Genomic DNA, 19,280 nt, shown 5'->3' on the forward strand with positions numbered 1-19,280 from the left:
ACATGATCCTGAGCCCCAGCTGAGCCTCGCAGGTGACCGTGAGCCTGAGGAGGAGGAGGATGGCAGCAGGTCCGCAGGGCTGAACCACGCTGCTCCTCCACCCCGACTGACCACGGCGGGATGCACACCCTATCAATACAGTGAAAAGGTTAATGGGATCGCCTCCTTCCAACTCTATCACAGTAAATGCGGGATTTATAGCGATGCTAAAATACTGACCTCTATCTGTTTTATGCTGATCATTAACTAAGATTATCTCACACCAGAGATTTGCTATACCAAAGAGCACTGACATCACTAACTGCTATTAAGTGTATTATACTTAAACTCCATAAAGGGGAGCAAAAAAACCCATTGTCAGCAGCATAGGGAAAAGGCACATTACCAGGCATGCTCAGATTATTAAAAAAAAAAAAAAAAGAGCAGTTGCCTGCAGCTTCCTGTGTGTGTGTTTGGCATTTTGCGATCACAATATTATGAAAAATCCTTGAAAACGTTTTCAGACTCAGAAACCCTCTGCGCACAGACACCCAGACAAATGCCCTGTAGCTAACAGACAACAGTGGGGATGGTTCACGTTGCGTGAGGTCCCCAGAGCCTCATCGCAATAGGTGCTATACGTATGGGGCATAAGAAACGGTGCCCACTCCAGGAGCAGTGGGTGAAGGCACCTCATGTCCCCAGATGGCTCGGGCTGTCTCCTCCACGGCTCATCAGCCATGGCGGCTCCACCCACTGCCCTCCTCGGCTCCCCCAGCTGCATGGCTGTTTCTGGGCAGTGGCATATTTGTTGACTTGCTCTTTTGGTGACATCTTCTTTTAATAAGGAAATCTGTCTCTTAGCAGCTTCTTGCCTAAGGCTGTGCTTAGTTAAAGTGTAAAATGTCAAACTTTAGCAAGGATGACAATAACCCTGCTGGGCGAAGAAGAGCCAACCACTATATTATTAGCTACTCGAGGAAGCGGGGAGGAATATTGACCCGTTCTACAGAGGAAAACACTAAAATCCCCCAGTCTACCCACCCACCCCCTCCCACATGGAGACCAACCTCAAATCTGCTTCCACATGATCTTTCCAGCAGCCAAAACTCATAACTAAAGCTAAACGACAAACAGCACGCCCTTCCTATTTGATCAAATATATGTACATACACAATCATAGTAGGTCAGAGCGTCCTGGCTGTGCCCTTTCATCTCCCAATCTCCCCAAATTCCCCAAAGGCAAATCAGGATGCAGGCATCATGCTAGGATAACACACGATGGAGCAAAGTCATGCTGTTGCTGAAAAGCCTAAGGCAGAGAGCTGAGCGAAGCCCACTGGGTCCCTGACAGCCAGGGGCTTAGGCAGAGGAATGAAAAGCCAGTGGGCACCATTGCAGGCAATAACCTCGGGCAGCTGCACGAAGAGGGAGATCTGCTGAGGGTTTGCAGAAGCAGCCGTTTGCAGAGCGGAGGAACGTTTTATCAGGCTTATGGGTCTTTGGGCAACACTTCTGTGCTGCTGAAGGACTCATCTGTACTGCATTTACCTTCACACACACACTGTAATATATGTAGGTGCAACCTTTTCATCTAGAGCGCACGTGATTGGTACTAACATAATTTTCTGACTAGTTCTTCCTTGAGTTGCAGCAGAGCAGAGCCATAAATTCACATCCCCAAATTTGGGAAAGGAGAATATTTCTATTTTTAAGATCAGAGACTGGACAATGTTCACCATTAGACGCACATTACTCTTCCTCCAGTGGGCTATACCGAGACCCTGACACACAAGTTACAACAGGCTTTGAGAAATAGAGTCCACATGTGGAACAAAACCTGGATCCCAGCTATGCAAGAGCAAATCTGCTACTGGCTTTCTGCAGGAAAGGTGACCTGCAGATGGTGCAGAGGTACTAGAAAGAAATGGGTGAAGTTTTCACTACTCCAGTACATCCCAGTGGGTGCCAGCTCTTGCACCCTTTCCTCTTGCTGGAAAAGGACCCTGACCACAGGACCTCTTGCTGCGTTCTCCTCATTGGGTGCCACCAGAACTAAGTCAGGTCAGAAACACCACCCTGACCAGGATGGTCACAGAATCTTCCTTGCTCCTTCAAGCCTCCAATCCCTGGTCCACAACAGGGCCAGCACTGGGGTGCCCCTCCACCCCTCGGATCCATAGGAAGGTCCCATCAGTGCCAGGGCTGGCAGGGAGCCCCAGCACAGCCCTGCCCTGTCCTTTTTACTCGTATTCTTTTGCAAAACACTATTTTAGGGAAACAAAAAAACATGCAGTGCGCCACAGCATCATCACCTACCCAGGCAAATGTGGCACCACAAGATTGTATTTCTGGCTTGGGCTGGAGACTGACCACAACCCAGCAGGAGCCGAGACTCATATCCCAGGTATTGCCAGAAATTCAAGTCCCCCATGCTCTAACCTGCAGCAGAGCCATGGGGCCCTCCGGAGCCAATGGCACAGGCTGGATGAGACGAGGCGTTTCCAGCAAGCCCCATTCTTTGGAGATCTCATCAGTCTCTGGGAGAGGAAGCAATCTATTCCATCCTCCTCTCAGTCTCAGAACAGAGGCGACCCAGGGGATCGCCTACGTGGTTCTCCAGCAGAGCCACCGCTTGCAGCTCTCACCTCTGCTTCCTAGAAGCAATCCTCACAACCCATCTCCCCCCACATTGCATAACAGTCCTGACAAGTAAAGAAACATATATATGTGTGTGCGTGTGGTGCACATGCGGGTGTGTTGTGTTTTCCCAGCTAACACATGTCAGGATCTGTTTAAGCCTTGCTTTATGCTCAAATGTCACCCTGCCAGAATTCATTACATCCCATTTATTAATTAATTAAAATATATTTATACAGAACAGGCTTTATGAGACAGAGATAAAAATAACGTTTTGAGAGCTGTCCCCTGGACGGAGCGGGTGCTCTCTGATGGCAGCAGCAAGGACAGTAGCCACAGCCTTCCCTGTCAAGTGCTGACTCGCAGGGAATTGATGATACGGAAATTCGGTAATTAAGGCTGGGGAAAAAAATCAGAGGCAGGCTCCAGAGCCGGTGCTGGCCATGCGGCAGCTCCACAGCCCCATCCCCTCCTTGCTGTTGGGTGGTGGGATGATGGCAGAGGACCCCAGTGTGTAGAGCAAAGGGCCAGGCAGCAGCTTGCTCTGGTGCCTGTGCCGCCCATATCCACACCCCAGGGCCTTGCAAACGCGAGGGGATGCACAAGCTTCAGCAGCCCCCTCCTCCCAGACCACCGGGTACCCACACTGGAGCCTGCAGCTCCCCTCTCCCTCCCCGCTCATGACAGCAGGGCCCCAGGGCTGGAGAGGAGTGTTTGCAGCCAGAGGAGGCGACAGGCTGGCCAGCAAGCCAGGCAGGGACACCGGCACAGTCACAGCATGGCAGAGGGGGGTGATGGCTCACTTGGCCATGCTTCGTATGGGGGAAAGCTGGTCTTTCCTAGCCAGGCATGGTGTGACTGGCATTGGCAAACATGGGGTTTCCCCATAGTGCCACAATCTCCTCGGGACTCTGAGATGATAGAACCAGAATGGACTGTGCTGGGAAGAGAGCATGGAAAGGGGAGGTGATGGCTGGAGGGGACTGACTCCCACCAAGCCCCTTCCCCAGGGCTAGGCAAAGGGGGGCTGGTGAGCCACAGCTCGGTGAGCCTGCCTTCCCCAACACAGCAGCAGCCACTTTGCTGCATGCACGTTGGCTCTGTTATCCTTTTGACAGAACAACAATGACATTTCTACTTAAAACTCTTCATGACCTTTCCCTGTGAGCCTCTTGTGCTTCACTTGTTCTGGCATCTACTGCCCACCACCCCCTGGGAGCACCTTGCGCTCACCCTGGGGAGAAGGGGAGGCATGGGCTCCATCCACCAAGGCCAGCCCCGGCTTTTTGGGGTCCGCCTTTATCTGCTGGTTGCCAGCAGCGCAGGGAGGACGAGCTGACCTCCCCAGTGCAACGCTGCACCGTGGTACCTTCCTCCCCCTGGGGCCAGGGCTGCAGTGCGGATGCAGGCACAGGGCCAAGCAGCAGACCACCCCGCTGCCCTGCTTCCCAGCTCAGCCGGTGTCACCTGGCCATTCCTGGCCAACAGCCAGCCCACCCCGGCACCCTGGTTTGCACGCAGAGGGGCGGCAGGTGGCCGAGGCCAGCAGCAAGTCCACCTCCCTCTTCCCAGGCACCAGCACCATTAGCTATCTAACAATGCCCCGCAGCTCCCCCAGCCGAGGGATCCCTCGACCTGTCAGTGCACATTAGTTGATGCACTCACCTGGGGCCCCAACAGGCACACACACAGCTTTGAGGGGCACCCCAGGAGAGCACACCTGCAGCAGCTCCCACCAGTCCCCTCACCGGGAAATGTGGGGCTGGGCAGGGCAGAGGTTTGGGTCTCAGACAGTAAATCAGCTCCTCTGGCATTGCAGCAGCTGCAGAAGCAACACAGGTTTCCCCGAGCTCTGCATGTTGCTGAGACAGGGGGAATATCAGCTCATAGCCACACGGCAGGGACAGCACTGCAGCTGGGGCAGCCCTCCTGTGCCACGTCTGGGCATTGGCGTGCAGAAGGAACACGAGAGCTTTGGAGCTGTTGTGCCCTGGGAGTCTGCAGCCAGATCTGCCCATCCCACCAGCCTCATCTGGCACCTCTCTCGCCTTGTTTTTTCAGCAAGGAATGAGAATAATCATCTCCCTCCAAAAGCCTTGAGATGGTAACAGAAAACATCATGTCCTGCAGATCAAGCAGCACTCCCCTGGCTGTGCTCAACCCTGCTCCTCCACTGGGCATCACCCTCAGTGGAGCTGTCTGCTTGGTGGAGGTATGGGAGGAAAGAAAATCTTCGGGTACCTATTGCCTCAGGGAGGAGGTGGGTGCTGGATCCAGGGGTTGAAGGGAAGAGAGCTTGTCCTCCACCACCGTCCCGTGCTCCCCAAAGACTACCTTGATTTAGCCAGAGCGCAAAACAGACTATCAAAAGACCAAGTGGTGCTGCCAGCAGCTGACTCATCTCCCACACCACCTAGGACAGAAGAGCCCTTAGGAGGTGCCATTCTCTGCCCATTGACTAAGAAGTGGTGGTCCTCCATCGGCAGGTGCAGATCCCACCTGTGGCTGAGATAACTTGTCCCTTGTCTCCCAGGACAGAGGCAGGAGCTGCAATCCAGACCTCCCAAACCTTCCATGAACAGGGCCGCCTTCCTTTCCATCCTCACCCTACACAGCCACTGCACTGCTATTTCTTGGAAGGACTAGGTCCTCCCCTCTGGAAGTCAGCCAGCACAGCTCTGTTGACCTTGGAGGAACTCTGCCAGCTTACTCTGGCTGGGGACATAACCATCTATTATTTAGATAAGGAAATACACCTGCAGGTATAAATGGAAGTAAATCCACCCTACTTTTTTTATGTAGGCAAATATATCTCCGCAGATCCTTACTGGATACAGCCCAGAGATGGTAGCAGCAAGGAAGGAGAGTCCTGAGCCTGCAGCTCTCATCCTCCCTTACAGAAACAGGGAAGCAGTGCAGGGAAAGCACAAGAAACTCTCACCCACAGCAGCAGTGCAGGCTCACGACTGCATGGACACGAGCCCAGGACTGTGCCTCTGGCCTTGGCTGCCATCCCTCTGTCCCACCCCATGGGCTCAGCAGCTCTGCTGGGGGATTTTGGCAAGTGGTGCAGCCCTGAGCCCGGCTGTGCCAACACCTCAGAGTGTGCAGGAACCAACCTGCGAGGCTCCCCCTCTTGCCTCTGAGCATCCTCCATCGCTCAATGGAGTATTGTACCCCGGGCAAGCATGCACCATCCCCTTCACACAGCCCAAATTCAACACAGCCCAACAGCATGCAGCTCCACTCCCAGCCCACGCGCAACCCTTGCTTGTACCCAGCACAACCTGCCAAATCTCAACCAAACAGCCCTTTTTTACTGCACAGGGATGGCTGTGAACCATTCGTCATCCCTTGGGCTGGCAAGGAAACCACACGCACGAAGGAAGAGCTTCCCTGACTCAAATGATTCTCATTTTTTGAAGGGCAAATTTCCTTAGTCTGCCCACTCAGTCTTGACAAGGACAGCAGGAGACCCGTCACATGAATACTAATGGCACCGGCAGCGGGGACACGTGGGGACAGGAGCACCAGGGCTGGGCACCGCTGGCAGAGCAGTGGGGAGACGAGGAGCGAGAGGCAGCCAAGATGCTGTGGTGGGAGATGCCAGGACACCAGGACCCCCAGAGCAACACACACAGGATACCCAGGCTCAGAGGGCAAGGGATGAAGGCAGACTTCCACCAGCAGCCGGGAGGTCATCAAGATGTATTAGGTGTGCTGGATCAGGCCGCCATGGGGGCATCACCGGAGCGGGGGATGCCAAAAGGGTTATGCTTTCCCTGACACCATCTTTGGCCTTGACCCCTTCTACACTCCCCACCCCCCAAGCCGCTGTGATATCCCTTGTGCTGAATTCTTATTCAACTTCAAACTGACAAACTGTTTTTAATCTTTTCCTTCCATCCAGCTTGGAGATTGGGAAGCAAAAATCAATACGGGCTGGCAGGTGATCAAGTTGCTTGACAGTGGCGCTGAGGAGAGAAACAGAGAAAGAGAGAGAGAGGGAGCGAAGGGGGCGAGGACAGGCGGGAGGACGGGGGCGACCAAGCACCCTGTATTACAGGCCCTGGCTGGGAGAGAGTTTTGGAAAAAAATTCAGCCTCTGCTCCTGCCATGTCCCAGCCTGGTCCCCACCACCCTCCTCCATCCAGTCCCCAGGGGACAACCCAGAGCCGAAAAGGATGAGGAAGGCCAGAGCTCCCAAGCAAGGAGCTGCTCCTGGGCTGCTCAAAGGATGCAGAGGGATGCAGCACCCAAAGGAAGAGAGGCAGCACCCCCTGAGGCACCTAGCAGCCCCCCAAGGAGGTGGGTGGCAGCACCAGCACTGGGTCAAGGACAAAAACCCATGGAGCTACTCAGAAGGAGCAAAGGCTCTCCAGCCCCGGGGGATGAGTAGGACCAAGCTGGCCTATTTCATCCACACGCCTCCGCCTCGACTGCCTCCCAGCATTTCTGTAAGCCATGGGCTCACTCCCAGAGCTGCCAGAGCCCCTGAAAGTGGAGCTGACATTTGAAAACGATCAGTTTAGGAACTTCCCCCCCACCGCTTTCCTTTGCGTTCCCCTTCCTATTGTTACTGTTCCTCCAAGCTTTCATCGTCTAACTCTGTAAATCTCCGGGAAATACGGCTGTGTTTCTGTTGTCACTTCTGATCAGAGGGATGCCAGAGGGGTGGGGGAACTGGGGGGGAAGAGGAGGGGGAAGGGAGAGGGAAAAAAAAAGATTGCCTGGGGCCCCACACAGAGCCGGCATGCAAATGAGTGCCAGCTCCGTAAAAATAGCCCCAGCAGTCACATTTTATTACAACCGAATTATTGGACCTGGGTTACTGGGAACTGGCACTGGGGAAGGCGAGAGAGGGAAGGGAAGAGAGGGAGAAAGGGTCAGACATAATTTATTCTAAATATTTGAACTTTGAGAGCACTAAGGGGTATGTCCTCTCTCCAATACACACATGCACCTGAAACTGCCAGGGTGCTGGATGTGCTGCAGCCTCCCTTGTCTCCAGCACACCCTCCTCCCACCCTGCGCAGCACCAGCAAAACACATCCAGGGGCTTTCAGCCCTGCTGGATTTTCTACCCTCCCCTCCAGACTGGTGCCAGTTTGCAGCAGGGACACCCACTGCAGGTGTTGGCACCATCCCCAGAGGCGCACATGCTGGGGAGCCCACTGCCCACCTCCCACCATGGGCTGGGAAACAAGGGGGGTGTGAGGCACTGACTCTGCCCCCCTATTTCTGCAGGGCCTCTTAGCCACTGCCAGTGTTCATGGAGAGGCTGAGGGTATTGCACGAGACAGAGGGGGTTAGAGGTGGTGGCCATGTGAGTTTGGAGGTGTCTCCTGTCCTGGTGATGAGGGAATGGCCAGGGGACATTGCAGACGCTGGCACAGAGAGGTGCTGGAGAGGAGGTGCTGCTCCCACCCACATCCCAAGGGCAGCAGCAGTGGGAGACTCCCATTGCTGCCCTCCCCAGGGGTCTGGCCACCTCTTGCGAGCCCCCTGCCCTGCAAGCACCTGCTTAGTCAGCGTTTCCCAAGCAGGGACACAGCACATGGGGACTCGCTTTGTCACTGTCACAGCCACCCTCCCCTGCACTGAATAGCAGCAGTGAGATGTGACAAGCCAGGGCCAGTTTTCCCTCCAAGGGAGCTCGCAGGAGCGCTGAGTGGAAAAAGAGATGCCGGGACAAGCTACAGACTTTGGAAAGAGCCCCCTGCACCTGCACGCGCTCGAGTCCCAGATGCTTTCAAACCAGAGCAACTCAAAACACCCGTCATTGCTTCCCCCCGCCTCACCCGCCAGACCTGCCCAACTGTGGTATTTTTGGTTGCATTTCTTGCAAGAACAGTCCAGTCCTCCCAGAGCCGAGGCCAGGCTGGGAGAGGTGATGCCCTCCTCAGGACAGACAAATTCTTGCAGCGTTCTCTTCAGCCAGGCGGCTGCTGGTAGAGCGGCACAGCGAAGCTTGGCAGGGACACAGCACTCGTTAAACGTGCTGCCTCCGAGTGCTCCAGAGAAAACTGGGTCAAGATTTTCTAAAGATGGGAGCTCAACACTCACCTCCCTGTTGCAGCAAGCAGCATCCCAGCAGAGCAGGACGTGAGCAGGGACAGTGGGACTCTGCCCTCGGAGAAGCCAGACATGATGGAGCAGTCAGAGAGGGACCGTGATATCCTCCTCCTCTCCTCAGCCAGAGGTGCTCCAAGGATGCCTGGTGCTTGCAGCAGAGCCACTACCTACCCAGCAATTCCCACCATGTGTGCCTCTGAAAAAGCAGGCTGAGTCACTATTCAAGCATCACCGTGGAAGATTTGGTCTGCTCCTTGCTCTGTGCCAAGCACCTTATGGGATGCAGTGAATCCTGCATCACTGTGCGCCATCCTGGGCAGAAAGATGATAGTGTAAACAGGTGCTGAGGTGCTTACCATGACAAGCCACAGAGAGATCCTCAGAGGTCTAGTTTAGATGTGTTGAATTATGGGCCCCCAAAAAAGGCATCTCGCACAGCCCCACTCAGCCCCTAAATCACACCCTGCCCCATGGCTGCAGGGCAATTTGGGCAGCTCCTGCATTTGCAGCTCCCCTGAGCACCCTCGTTGCTGTGCAAGCGGGAGCAACGTGGGTTCGACACAGCCTGTCAACAGACAGCAACTCCTTACACCTCCCAGCACAGACCATAAGCTGTTCCCTGCATCACTGCCCAGCCACTCTCACAGAGGGATCCAGCCCTCTTGCCCCAGGTGGGCTGCAGGAATGGGAGGGATGCACACGCTCCCTCCTGCACAGCTCTGCAGTCCAGCACACCCCATAACCCCTTTTGCCTTTTTTTTTTTAATTAAAAAACCACCAAACATTAGGAAGCTCAGAGCCTGTGCTCAGGGCTCATTCCTGCCCTCCCACTCCAGGTGGTGCCACCAGCCCCATCCCTTCAGGATTGTAGCAGTCAGCAGTCACATGTGATGGCACAGGGCAGGGCTATGGGGTACAGAAAAAGGATCTGCCATCCTGGGAACACTTCTGCAGTTTCTTTGTGTCCTCTCTCATTTTCCTCCCCATCCAGCCCCCCACCCCCTAGTTTTGCAGATGTCCCAAGACATCTTTAGATTTTCACAAAATACCCTGATTTTCGCAAGAAAGAAATTGCCACCAGCAAATCTCTGTCTGGGATGCCCAGATCTTCATTCCTGAGTGCACGTTTGGGGGAAAAACTTTATTTTAGAAAAGTTCCTTTCCTGCAAAGCTCAAAGACCTTCAGAGGAATTAGAGAAGAGAGCAGAGCTCCACCCTAGGCCTTACTGTTGAAAAGCTGGTTTTGGAGCTATTTTAGAAAAGGCCTGACTCACTCTTCTGAAATGCCCAGGACTCATATGCTGCAGGAGCACAAGAGATGCCAGCCAGCTCCTGTTATCACCTCTGTGGGACTGGCTTGCGATTAAAGGCATCTGAGTTGCAAAGCACGGAGGGAACAACATATGGACAGGAGCAAGGGACTGCTTTTCCAGCCTCTCTTTTTCAGACCGTAACTGCATTTGCAAGAGGATCCCAGAGCCGCAGTGCAGTTCTTATTCAGTGCTATTAAACTTCATTAACTGATATATCGTTTCATGTTGCCTCAACGACTCTTAAACCCGCTTCCAGGGGACTTCCTCGAACATGCCGTAAATTGCCAGTAACTGCCTTCCACCGGCAGCAAACGGCTCCAGCCCCAGCATGGTCCCACTCTCCCCACCTCAGGATGGAGCAGCACCGCAGCCAATGATGCTCCCTGCACTCAGGAGCCCGAGAGCTCCTGTATTTATCCTCCTGCAAACCAGGGAAGGTGACCGGAGGGGCAGGGACTGCAAAAAGCCGCTCTCCCGACTTTGCTCCAAATGCAAAGGAAACCTCCCCAGCAAGTTCTAGATCCTCAGTGGAAGAGAAACTCAAAAAAATTCCTCTCCCGGTGATCAAAGTGCTGCTTTGCCACAGAATTGACAGCTCTGCTTCCAGCTGAATGCTTTCAAGGTTCACATTGTCTTATGTAAACTATAATCCAAAATGATCTCAAATCGAAAAAAAGCCCTCAAAATTCAAGCTTTTGGACCTAAAACCAAATGGGTCATTTTGGCAGCATATGATTCTGATTTTTAGTGTTTCTTCCACCATCCCCCACCCCAAATTCAAATATTAGCAAGACCGACCTCCTTTCAGAGAGCTCTTTGACTTTGATGCTGTGGCATACACAGATGGAATATATTTCTGCATATTCCAAGACACTCTGGGATAGCTTCACTCATGTAATTATTCAGATAAGCTAACCTGAAAGTGAGAGCATGTGCTGCTTGTTTGCCAAATTTGAGTGACTTTGTTTTCAAAGCATTGGTAGGCACTGCCCCCATCGCTGCCAGGCTGCAGTCCCCAAGCTGTCCCCAGTGGGAGCCCCAGGGGAGGCGAGGAAGCGGGGACAGCTCATAACCCAAGGCATAACCCCCCCCCCCGACCCTGCCCTTTCAGTTTGGGGAGGAACAGCACATGCATGGAAGGATTCTGGAGCGGAGATACAGCATTGGCAAGAGGGCTGGATGCCTTCATGGAGAAGCTTGCATTGAACATGGTGGCAAGTCAGAACTATGGGATTGACACGGGTCTCCTCCGTGATTGCAAACCCAGCCATCGACACAGCTCGGACAGCAGCGACTGCCCATGGGGCACCTTGCACCCCTGCTGCAAACCAGAGCGCTCATTTCCACCACCACCACCACCCCCCGCCCTTTTAAAACCAAGTGCACTTTAGGAGCAATTTCTAAATGACTCTGAGGTCGTGAGGGGATGGCTTTACTTTTAACAGCAAGGCAGGACCGGAGCGGCGTCAGGCAGGATAATAGCAGGGCTGCGTGAGTGGCAGGTGGGCCGCCGCGCTGTCCATTTACCGCTCGCCTCAGCCAAGCGCCGGGTGTAATTATCTCAGGCCATCGTATCATCGTAAAGTGCCTTTCTGCTGAAATTATAACGTGTCGCCTTTAATTACGCTAATTGTTAATAGGGATTCTAATTTTGGGTTCATTTTTCACTGTTAAAAAAATAATAGGCGAGGCAGCCCAGGCTTTTCTGCCTTCCCTGGGATTTCTCCCGCCAGCGCTAATTGAAACGTCCCCCCGATCCGTGCCGCTCCACGCTGACAGTGGTTTTGCCCCTTGTCATAAAATCAATGGTCTTCCCCTGCCCACCCCGCGCCGGCTCCTCTCCAGCTGCCGGGGCTCCTTTTCCCCCCACTCACTGGCTCCCTCGGATCATCAGGGTTAAATGATCTTTTCATACCGCCCGGCCGGACTGTCAGGAGGCATTGAGTGACTTTTGAAAATGAACCATGTTAAGTGGACTTGATGGGGGTTATAACCACCATTATTGCTATCACCACCGTGATAAAATGGAGCCGTAATGACGGAGGAAGGTACTTATCACTGTCTTTTGTAGATCACTTAAGATGGTTTGGGTCTGAAGCTTCTCGCCGTAGATAAATGGAACGTACCGGAGACAAATGGCACTGGGACAGAGCCTCCCACCACGCGTGGGACACGAGACAGGAGCAACCTGGCTGCAGTGGCCACGTAAAACAATTAAACACCCAAAAAATACATTGCCTTTTCCTGCAGGAGCCATCAGAGGAGGTGCCCGAAGCCACCTGGGCAACAAGTTTTGCCCAGGCAGCTGCCAGCAGCTGGGTGCAGAGAACCAGGATGGGAAAGAAATGAGAAATCAGCTCTTTGCCTTGCAGCCTGCCTGCAGGAATCAACAGCAATGCTATCTGGGAGCTGACCTGGCAAACCAGGAGGTCCTTCCTAGCTCTCTCCTTCCCCAGTCCCTGACCAAGCTGTGGTGGGACACCAAGGAGCCCCTTTCCTTCTCTCCACCGGGTTCCTCCCCATCCACCCTACCCCAGGCTGGACCAGGAACAACACTATACCCAGGGCCAGCATCCAACCCCTGCGGCACCCTCCGTCCCTTCTCTTACCCCCATCCCAAAAACAGGGGTGATTTCTGCTTCAGCAGAAGGAGCGCAGCAAAGCACATGCCTGTCTGCTTCAGCACTTGACTGGATCTGCAGCACAGCAGTCTCCGAAAAGACATTTGTGCAACACAAAGTGAGATATGAGCTCATGTTAAAGGATTTCTCATGTGACATATTGCTAGAGAGAGAGAGATGCAATAGGAGAAAACCCTTTGTGTGTTTATTGCTGTTGGTCCTATTGCACATCAGACAAAGCCAAACCTGAGCTGCCCCAAAACTCTCGCACAAGCCACGGCCTGTCTAGCACAGACAGAGCAACAAGCTCCTGCCTACACCAGGTGCAGGGGAAAGGCTGGCAGGAGCCCATGCAGGAGCTGAGCACACCACAGGGTACCGGGGAGCTCAAAGAGGGTCTCAAAGCAGGAGCAAAAGCAGTGCAAAGCCACCCCTATCAGCCCAGCCCAGCTCAGCCCAGGCAGGGCAGTGCCAGCAAGGGGGGCTCGCACCCCGCTTGCAACCAGAGAAACCCAAACAATACCAAACTCTTCCACATTTGAGCAGGGAATCCAACAGTTTAAAACAGGCAAGAAAAATATCACCTGCTTGGAAAACACTAGGTGAATAACAAGCAGCACCGGAGCAACAGGGACCTGGGCAGCACCCCCAAAACACCCACCTCCCAAACCAAGCAGCACCCCACAGCAAACCCCCTGGTCCCCACAACACCCCACTCACAGTTTGTGACCCACAAGCAGGAGAGTCATCCCCATGGGGCCCGATAGCTATGCTCCCTCAGGTCTCCAACACTACACAGAGAAGGGTCCCAGGACACTGAGCAACCCTCAGTGCCCCAGAGAAGAGGAAGGCAGAGAAAAACAGGGAGCACTGAGAGCTCATTATATTACCTTCCCATCTCCTTCCTTCCAGCCACACCAAGCTGAGTTGTATTATATCGCTTCATTATCACTTAATTGAGATACAGGTGATTCCCTTCCCTCCCTGGCCACCCGGCAGCCCAGGTTGCTTTCTCCCTGCCCTCAAAGCATGGGAGAAGACACCACCAAGGCCAGGCCACCCCAAAAGCACCACCTCCAGCGAGAGCCCTGGCTGCTATTGCAAGGCAAAGGAGAGAGTGGTGGGAGAGGCAGGGATGTGGAGCAAGATGGCAGCTCCTACACGAGAGGGCAGAGCAGATCCCCCTCCAGGCCACCCTGCTCCCCGCTACCATCAGCATTTTGTGAACGTGGAGGTTTCTTCTGCAAGGAGGCAAGATGTAAAAAGGACCCCCTCTGCAAAGTGGCTGAGCCCCCAGGAGGAGCCTTCAGGCAGAGAGAGGAGAGAGAAGGGCTGAGGAAGGATAAATAAAAGGAAGAATCTGTCTGGGAAAGTTGGGAAGGGGAAAGAGCTGAAGCAAAAGACATTTTCTGGGAGTTGCAAGAACGCCATCGACTCAAGTCTCGTCACACCAGACGTGTCAGCTCTGGTTGGGCGCGAGGCTGAGATGCTGGTCCCGGGATGCCTGATTTCTTCAGCCCCCTGCTGACCCCCCTTTCCTTGTCATGGCGATGGTAGCGCCGCTGGCAATATTGACAGCCAGAAGGATTGCTCATTTCCCACAGCCCCACAAGGTAAATTAAAAAAAGGAGAAGTCAAAGCTATCTCTGACTGCTCGTACTTGGGGAGTCCCAACTCAATACATCTTGGTTACTCAGAAAAGATGCTTATTAATAAGCCAGAAAGGCAAAGTTAATTCTGCAGGCTGTGGGGTCACCGGTTAGGGGATCGCTTACTTTGCGAATACTTTGTGGGGTCGGGTGCCTGGACAAAAGCAGAGGCTCCAGTTAAGGCTGCTTCTGCAAACTCTTGCCCACATCAGTATTTTGTCTTGCCGCATGTAAAGCTGTCGAGATAAACCAGTATTTGCTTTGTCCAGCTACATGATACCAATTGCATGAACACCGCCTTCCAAGCTAGTGCAAATGTGGCAAAAATTTAGCTTTAGCTGCAAACCAGGCACGAGAAAAGCTGCAGTCAGAAACCATGGAAAGTCTGTGAAATTTTATCCACCGCAAAACTCTGTTTCTAGACTGACTTCAAGGCAGCAAAGCCTGCACGTCATACTGGTGGCCATGTGCCTTTTCTTCAAGCAAGGATTTCCTGCTGTTTTCTAACCTCAAGGCAAAAGAGAAAACATCCAATCCTTTCACCAGCTTTATTTCCATTCCAGATGAAGAGTTGATCCTCCTCTTTTTTTTTTTTTTCTTTGGGGTTTTTTTCTTGGTGTCTCAGTGTCACAAGACAGTCTCCAGAGCGCTGCCTTCCACTGGTGCTGGTGGGAAGCAGCTCACCTAGGGACAGCCAGATGCCACCACACCAGGGCTCTGCAGGAAAAGCCTGGCTGGAAACTGGCTGCAAATACTGGATCGTTCAGTGCGAGGGCTGTGGAGTGGGAGCTGCCCATCATGCCTGCCCTGGCGAGTTCTGTTCTGAGGCATGGACATGGTTTGGGAAACAAAAAAAGTTGTGAAGACAGAAGAGGGCTTTTGCCTTTGAACACGCACTTGGGTGTCCCACACTGGTTGTCAAATTATCTTGGTGTGATGAGCCCAGTGAAAACTTTTGCTGCAAGGAAAGGATTGTTGTTTGCACTACAACTCACAAAAAACTGGGGTTTCCCAAATATTGTTGTGGGTTCCCCATTCCACCAAACCCCAACGAGGCAGGGTGAAGAAAACTACAGGGTTGTGCACAAGAAACAGTATGGATGCTAAAGCTGCAGCAGGGGCCAACAGAGAGGAGCTCATCGGGTGCGATGGAAGGCTGAGACGCGTGTCACCGTGCTCCTGGTCCCTTCCAGCCTCTTTGCACCGTATCCCCACGCAAATTAGCACCTCTTCTGCTTGTGGGGCCCTGCGGAGGAGCCGACGCAGCCACCACGAACTGTAAACAGGCCCCTGGAGAGCCAGCCAGGAACTATGCAGACCCTTTGCAGACCAGGTTGGGCAGGGATCACGAGGCAGAAGTTGAACCATAAGCATGCAGCCCAACACATGAACCCTTCTGTGCCTCCAGAGACCCTTTTTATGATAGAAATGGTTGTCCCAAAAGGTTTAAATTTCATGCTAGTAGGCAGCAGCCCCTGAAGACCTGGCAGAGCTGGTCGGTCTGATCCCATGGGGGCTGGACCACCATGTTATGGTGTCACTGGACCTTCGCTGGGTGGTCTTTCACTAAACCCATAACCTTTGTACGCCATAGAGTATCCAGCAGCAACAGCACCTCCACCTCTCTAGGTCCACCAGCAGCAAACTTCTGCAAAGATCTCCTTCTGCAAGGGACTTCTACAGCTCTCACAGAAACATGCCCCTGTCCCACCAGACATCTTCCTCCCGGCATTTTTCTTATTTTCCCTCCACTGCACAAAACTGTGCTGCAGAGCGAAACGCATCCAAACCGCTGAGGCTGTGATTTTCATGACACTGCTGCCTGGCTCATTTCTCTGCTGTCCTCTCAGTTTTGTGAAGGTTAAAGGCATCCTTCCTCGGCAACTGTCAGACTGTTATCTGGGTTGGAACTGGCTACCCGAGCTCCACAAGGAATATTTTATGCAGATTCTCCGCTGCGCCTCAGATGGCTCATCAGTAACCAACCTGCTGCTAGTGCTGTGTGGCTTTATTTCCTCTGAGCCCACCTTTTGCGTCCTCACCACTTCCCACCGCCCCAGCCTCGCCCCTTTTACAGGTGTAAAAAAGTGGATTTCCACATGCATAAAATGTAAGGGCTTTTCCTTAGGCAGGTGCAAGGCGGGGAGCAACGGTTGCTCTGTGCTGCTCTCAAGAGGGTTTTTGGGAGGGATTGGGGAGAGCTAGATGGAGATAGGCGTTTTTTTCCTCTGGAAGACAGGAAGATCAGGAGACCCCCATTAGTCTGTGTCAGACTTTTACTCCCAGCCATCTCTTCCCGAAAACCATGCCAGGACAGAGAAATCCCCAGCTCCTTCTGCCTTCCCTTCGGGATCTTCCAGGCAGGCACGAAGAGAGCGGACAGGCAGCACTGGGCACCCAAGCCGGTCTCCCTGCCTCCTTCCCCTGGCAGAGGGGTGCACGAAGAAGGGGAAGAGAGTTCAGCTTGCTCAGGCAGCTGCAAATCTGAGGCTGATTTTCACGCCCATGCCCCTGGCAAGCTAAATGACAGCCCGTTGCCATCCCGGCTGGCTGCATGCTTTTTGGGTAGAGAATCACCCAGGGTGCGAGCTCATCCCCAGCACAGCAGCCTGAGCACCAGCCCGGCTGGGTGAGCCCAGGCTGGAGGAGGTGGAGGGCACACACCCACCAGCATCCCCACAAGCCCACCCAGCCTCTCTGAGTACCAGGGCAGAGCACACCACTCAGGCGGCTTTCCACTAAACGCCAATTATAAATGTCATGATTTCAGAGGGGGAAAGAAAACAGCTGGATTTGTCAGACAGCAGCACTGGCAGCTAAAAAAATACCATGTTTTAATGTGTGAGCGGAGTACGGAGAGCGCGAGAATAAACAGGAGACCCTGTGGTAACATTTTTACAAGTCCCCTGGCTGACTGTTAGAGGCCTTTAACTAGAACATGACTGAGTGTCCCCGTTTCGGGATCTTAGCAGCACGCCCAGCTCCTCCAGGGATCACCAGGCTTCAATGACAGATGGATCCAGGCAACGAAGCTCACGTCTGGATGGAAAGTTAGGAGGACTTGCTTTTGGACCCATCCCCACATCTAGTTTTAAACTGCACTGGCATGAGAGGCTGTGCTCCTTTGGCCATGCTTCCCCGTGACCATAAATCCAATTTTATGGCATCCAGTCCAAGCCTGAAAGCAATGCGAAGCACTGAACAGATATAAACTCTTTCTGCTGCTTCACAAGATCTCCAAAGGGGCCAGGAAGACTTTCTGCTGAATCAGGTATTGTTTTGTGCTCCCGCCGCTGGCAGGGAGCCAGATACACACCATATTGTACGAGCCGGGTAATTTGGCAAAAATGCGATCATGTGCTCACCCCTGATTCAGACCCAATTTCTCCCATGGGGTGACCGGGTAATGTGCAGATCTGGTATTAATTAACGGGAAACCACAGCCCTAGGCAGCGATCTGTCATCCTCTTTTGGATGCAGCTTGTGCCTGCTAATGGCTCCCCCCCCCTGGGTTCCCCCCTGGCCTGCCCCCCTTTCTGCTGGCAGGTACCATCCCAGGTCTGGGTAACCCCCAACTCTCCTGAATTGGACCGAAGACCCAGCTAACCCAGCGCCTTGTCTCCAAGAGCTCCTGGGCATGCCTGCACTCCGTGGTGCCAGTTAGGAGGGATTTGCTCTTCTGGCCGGGAGCGGGTTGGGGAGCAGCAGCGGCATTGAGCAGTGAGCTCTCGCCCAGGTCCCAGTCCGTGGCACGGCGTCTCCAGCCAAGCCAGAGCTTGCACTGCCCTGCTGATGGATCCAACGGCAGAGCCCAGGCAGCGCCAAATGCTTTGGGAAAAAAAAAAAATCTCCCAGGCTCCAGCGGAAAAGGCGGCGCTGGTACCCAGCGTGCCAGAGATTAAGCAATTTACTGAGTCAATTGTCTTTTTTCCAAGGACAAACATGTGTGACAGAAGATCTCCAGATCTGCTGGCATGCTGCGAGCTCTGGGCCATCAGCCCTTTCACTGTCTCAATTCATCTGTCAATAAACCACCATGCCCATTAAGGCCGGAGAAATGGAAAGGGATGGTCATGGTCCACCCAGCAAGGATTAAATGCCATGTTGCACAAATGATGGTTACTCAAGATTTCCCAGTAGAAGTGCTGAAATTCCTGATTGTGACTCACGCTGCCCTCCTAAGCGAAGCAGGAGGGATAATCAACAGCAGGGTCATTATTTCATACCAGAAAGCCCCTGCAAGAGGTGATGTGTCTGGCATAGGATCTTGCTGCTCCATGAAACATGAAGCAAAAACCATGCAGTGCCGAAACACAGACTGAATTCCCTCCAACGCACGGGGAAGGTAAGAGGTGTCTGCTTGGTGGATGCCAACTAGTGATGTTCAGCTTTGTCCCCAGACTTTCACAGCACGTCTAGACTTATCTCAGCCTTGGACACCACTCAGGCAGCTGAGCTCAGCTTGCTGGGTTTGCCCAGGGTGCATCCTGACACTGGTGGCCCCGGGAATGTCACCGCCACCTCCTCCAACCCAGTGCATTTGATACCAGCCAATGGGTGAAGTCAAGAAGAAAAGTAACCACTTTCCAGCCCGGCTGGTGGCTTGTCAGGGCTTGGTGGAAAGGCTGCAGGGGAAGGTGGGAGGACAAGAGGGGCCTTGTCTCTGTGCAGGACAGTCCCCAGGCAGCACCTCCTCCCAGGCTGCCCCCTTAACCTGTGGCATGAGCTTTGACGGGGTGATGCTGAAGATAAACCTTGGGGAGATTCAAAGAGAGAATGGGCGTTTTAAAGGGGAAGACATCTAAGGTTGCCATATATGAAGAAATACTTTTGGAAGGACACAAACCCTCTCTGGGCTTACGTTATCCCCTAACAGCAGCCCAGGATGGATTTAGCAGAAGGAGGGGTAGAGGGATAAATTATCCAAGACATGCTCATTCTGGGACAGTTTGGTTTTGTTGTTTGGTTGGTTTTTTCACAGCTTCCTCCAGAGCGTATTCCTG

Source organism: Pygoscelis adeliae, unplaced genomic scaffold (genome assembly GCF_000699105.1).
Source record: "Pygoscelis adeliae isolate BGI_AS28 unplaced genomic scaffold, ASM69910v1 Scaffold402, whole genome shotgun sequence".
NCBI classification, from domain to species: domain Eukaryota; kingdom Metazoa; phylum Chordata; class Aves; order Sphenisciformes; family Spheniscidae; genus Pygoscelis; species Pygoscelis adeliae.